The following is a 5,000-nucleotide window of genomic DNA, read 5'->3' as shown; positions in this document are numbered from 1 at the left end:
GCGTCGCACGCCTTCAGCTCGCCCCACCGGCAGGACGTCCCACGATACATGCCAGTTAAACACCGACGGGCGGTGAACCAACAGCGTGGGACACAAATCCAACTACGAGCTTTTTAACCGCAACAACTTTAATATACGCTATTGGAGCTGGAATTACCGCGGCTGCTGGCACCAGACTTGCCCTCCAATAGATACTCGTTAAAGGATTTAAAGTGTACTCATTCCGATTACGGGGCCTCGGATGAGTCCCGTATCGTTATTTTTCGTCACTACCTCCCCGTGCCGGGAGTGGGTAATTTGCGCGCCTGCTGCCTTCCTTGGATGTGGTAGCCGTTTCTCAGGCTCCCTCTCCGGAATCGAACCCTGATTCCCCGTTACCCGTTACAACCATGGTAGGCGCAGAACCTACCATCGACAGTTGATAAGGCAGACATTTGAAAGATGCGTCGCCGGTACGAGGACCGTGCGATCAGCCCAAAGTTATTCAGAGTCACCAAGGCAAACGGACCGGACGAGCCGACCGATTGGTTTTGATCTAATAAAAGCGTCCCTTCCATCTCTGGTCGGGACTCTGTTTGCATGTATTAGCTCTAGAATTACCACAGTTATCCAAGTAACGTGGGTACGATCTAAGGAACCATAACTGATTTAATGAGCCATTCGCGGTTTCACCTTAATGCGGCTTGTACTGAGACATGCATGGCTTAATCTTTGAGACAAGCATATGACTACTGGCAGGATCAACCAGGGAGCTGCGTCAACTAGAGCTGAGCAGCCGGCCGCCCGGGAGTGTGTCCCGGGGGCCCACGCGAACACGCAAGCGTCCGCTCAATTATTCTGCAAACAGGAGGAGGCTGAGCTCCCCTGCACCATACACCTCGAAACCCTCTCAGGTCCCGGCGGCGCGCAGCGCCGTCCTAAGTACTTGGTCGGGTTCGAGAGAGGCGCAATCGCCCGGAGTTTGGCGAGTAGACGCTTTAGGTGCGACCACCCGTGCTCCCAACTGAGCTTGCCGCTGCCGACAGAGGCCCGGGAGCGTGCTGTCGTGGCATTGCCGGCGGGAGACAACACGCGCCACCTACGGTGACCGGCAGCTCCAACGCCAGCGCCACAGAAGGACAAAAGCCCCACTTGGGTGCCGAAGCGAACTCTCCCAGCACAGCGCACGCGCCAACACGTCCGCACAGCTGCGATACAAACCACCTGCGAGAACCGCAGAGGCGACCGAGCAGCAGACGGCGTCGCGGCGCCGAGCGCCGGGCGGCGGCGCATCCTCAGCGCACACAGTCCTCAATCGGACCAGCACACTGCAGATGTCCACCGCGCTTCGCACCGGGCCCGCGAGGACCTACTTTGGCCGCACGGCGCCGCGTGCAGGGTGCGCCGGCGCGCAGCTGCGCCGCCTGCCGCCTCCGTCGGCCGGCGCGCCTGCCACTGGCCGCCCCCACCAGCCGGCTGTAGCGCGTGCGCCCACGCACCGCGCGGCCAGCACGCCGGGAGGCCCCCCCTCACCGGCCGGGGACGGTCCCACCCAGCCACCGCCGCGTATCGCTTCACACCCAGATGCCATTCACGTTCGTGGGCATGGTGGGTATCGCTGGAACAACCGGTTGGTAGCTCAACCGATCGTCGCCATCACTGATTCACCTCTAGCGAGAACAACCGCACCACAACGGTTTACCAGTTGTTCATTTGCGTAACGTCACCAGCAAACGTAGGCGTCCATCGCCATTTGCAAATTCAACGATTGTTGCATGCCTGTGTCAGGTGTCACGACACACTATGTCTGCCCACATACACGCAACAACATGTGCACGCTTCGCGAACACGTGGAAGGTGGCCCCCGTACGTATGCGATGTCCATTGCGCGAACGACTGTCAACCGGCCTCTGTCGCATGTCGCAGATGTGGAACGCAGTGCACCATGCTATCACGGTGTGTGAGAAGAGACGACTACGTCTGACAACACGCGCCACTACATCAACAGACGGCTCATGCTGATCGCCATCCAGGGCATACCACACTGCAATCCAGCTCTTATAGGGAGACGACACGTAGCTGAGTGCACAACATTTGGACCGCATGGTTCGCCGTTGTTGGCGCAGTCGTTGTACGGTCACATGTACCACGATGTATCATTCAGTACATGAGGACCAATGTGCAGTACAGTGTGTGATTTGGACGTACAACATCAGCGGACAGTTGACACAGGCCGTACCACAGCGTAGGCTAAGTGCTTCGCCATGCGAATGCCAATGAACAACTGCAAATGCCAATGAACAACTGCAAAGGGCATTGAGCATGTACGTCCTGCTGCCATCCACATTACAGTGTATAGCTGCAAGGTGTTTAACATGAAGCGATACACTGCGGACCGGGCAGTGCGAGTAGCAAACTATGTTGCGGGGGTTGCAGTTAGGCAACACTACACTAATTTAACGCGTCGTATGACAATTACAGAGCAGGTTAAGGCCCAACATGTGTTGGGTTAAGGCCCAACGTGTGTTGGGTTAAGGCCCAACGTGTGTTGGGTTAAGGCCCAACGTGTGTTGGGTTAAGGCCCAACGTGTGTTGGGTTAAGGCCCAACGTGTGTTGGGTTAAGGCCCAACGTGTGTTGGGTTAAGGCCCAACGTGTGTTGGGTTAAGGCCCAACGTGTGTTGGGTTAAGGCCCAACGTGTGTTGGGTTAAGGCCCAACGTGTGTTGGGTTAAGGCCCAACGTGTGTTGGGTTAAGGCCCAACGTGTGTTGGGTTAAGGCCCAACGTGTGTTGGGTTAAGGCCCAACGTGTGTTGGGTTACGGCGCAATATAGGTTACATTGCGGCGCAATATAGGTTACATTGCGGCGCAATATAGGTTACATTGAGGCGCAATATAGGTTACATTGAGGCGCAATATAGGTTACATTGAGGCGCAATATAGGTTACATTGAGGCGCAATATAGGTTACATTGAGGCGCAATATAGGTTACATTGAGGCGCAATATAGGTTACATTGAGGCGCAATATAGGTTACATTGAGGCGCAATATAGGTTACATTGAGGCGCAATATAGGTTAGGTTAAGGCGCAATATAGGTTAGGTTAAGGCGCAATATAGGTTAGGTTAAGGTACGACATAGGTTAGGTTAAGGTACGACATAGGTTAGGTTAAGGTACGACATAGGTTAGGTTAAGGTACGACATAGGTTAGGTTAAGGTACGACATAGGTTAGGTTACGGTACGACATAGGTTAGGTTACGGTACGACATAGGTTAGGTTACGGTACGACATAGGTTAGGTTACGGTACGACATAGGTTAGGTTACGGTACGACATAGGTTAGGTTACGGTACGACATAGGTTAGGTTACGGTACGACATAGGTTAGGTTACGGTACGACATAGGTTAGGTTACGGTACGACATAGGTTAGGTTACGGTACGACATAGGTTAGGTTACGGTACGACATAGGTTAGGTTACGGTACGACATAGGTTAGGTTACGGTACGACATAGGTTAGGTTACGGTACGACATAGGTTAGGTTACGGTACGACATAGGTTAGGTTACGGTACGACATAGGTTAGGTTACGGTACGACATAGGTTAGGTTACGGTACGACATAGGTTAGGTTACGGTACGACATAGGTTAGGTTACGGTACGACATAGGTTAGGTTACGGTACGATATAGGTTAGGTTACGGTACGATATAGGTTAGGTTACGGTACACATTGTTGTAAGGAAAGGTTTAATGGGGGGGGGGGGCGGCCGGTTTGTTGATTGTGATTATAGTAAGTGGATGCCTGCGGCATCATCTGATTTGCCACGTCAGGATGCACCTTTGGCTCATGACAGGCGGCGCTCTCATTCCATGCTTGTGGCAGACGTGTGTCTTTCATTCCTGCCATTGTTTGTGTGCTGTGAGAGGAGGCAGTATTGTGATGTTGGGTGCACCCCTGTGTAGGACATGTGTGGGTGTTGGTGGCTTGGCTGAGCAATGGTGGTTGTCGGGAGGGTGGGATATTCTGTTTTCTGAGTGGACCTCCCAGTCTGGTTATGACAGTGTGGATTGTCTAATGTGGCGGAGAGGATGCACTGGGTGTTGTTCCATGCTGGTGCTTACATATTGTCTGTGTGCGTGTTACAGGCAGAGAGTAGTGCGTGATAAGAGCGTGTGGCTGACGTGTGGTTGTGATTGTGAGCAGAGTCTTTCAGTATGTATACGGACAGTTGTATATATTATCTGTATTCTGATGGCTCTATCTATTACTAATCAGCGCCGTGTATACGTTTCATGTGGTTCCCGTCGACACTGTTGTATCTCTGTACATTAGTGACACGGCGAGCGCGCTATGTAGTTACTCGTCTCGGCAGCTTCCACCGGTGTATGGCAAATGATTATGAGCAATGAGTCTAGTCGTCAATACCGATAGTGTGACGTCACATGTCTGGGGTGGGGGACGCTGCGCCCTTCCGGTGGGTCATGGCCTAGCAAGACTCTCCCCACGCAGGGGGGCTTGGACTGTCATTAACTCTTCCGAGTAATATACTTGCCGTACGTTTTTGCGACTGCGAGTGCAACGCCCACCGGTGCCGACATGGATGGAGCGCCTCCTAGCTGACCGCTCAGAGAGCAACGCGATCGCGTCTCTAGCTCGTAACTGGTACAGCTCGCAGCTCATGTATAGGGACAGCGGGAATGTCGCATATTGGAGATAACTCTTCATGAAACGCAAGTTATAGGGGTGGATTGCACATTGCGACTGCGGGAAAAGTCCGCCGTTCATCCGCTGGAGTTGCGAGTTGGGCGGTTGGGGTGGGGCGCCGGTGGAGTGATTGCCGGTCGACGATTTCGTGCGGCAGAGGCGCTGGCGTTGGGGTGCTGTGGCCGACAGAGGACGCAGGCTTTGTGGGTGGGGTCGAAAGATGGGCACTGTGGGCCCATCGATGTCTCAGTCGGCTTGGCGTCTCATAGATGGCGGTATCGTCGTTGCAGGACGTCATGCCGCGGGAGACCTACA

At 53.9% G+C, this 5,000-nt stretch overlaps 1 non-coding gene across 1 annotated transcript in view; it reads right to left on the bottom strand.

The window, feature by feature from the left end:
• The window catches only part of LOC124584047, a 1,910-nt gene extending 1,159 nt beyond the window's left edge, over nucleotides 1-751 (bottom strand). The window contains exon 1 of the ribosomal RNA XR_006974464.1: nucleotides 1-751. This exon is cut by the window's left edge and continues 1,159 nt beyond it. This is a non-coding gene — a ribosomal RNA (small subunit ribosomal RNA).
• Between the last annotated feature and the right edge of the window lie 4,249 nt (nucleotides 752-5,000).

Source organism: Schistocerca americana, unplaced genomic scaffold (assembly GCF_021461395.2).
Source record: "Schistocerca americana isolate TAMUIC-IGC-003095 unplaced genomic scaffold, iqSchAmer2.1 HiC_scaffold_47, whole genome shotgun sequence".
Taxonomy (NCBI): domain Eukaryota; kingdom Metazoa; phylum Arthropoda; class Insecta; order Orthoptera; family Acrididae; genus Schistocerca; species Schistocerca americana.
This window is presented reverse-complemented; position numbering and strand designations above follow the sequence as displayed.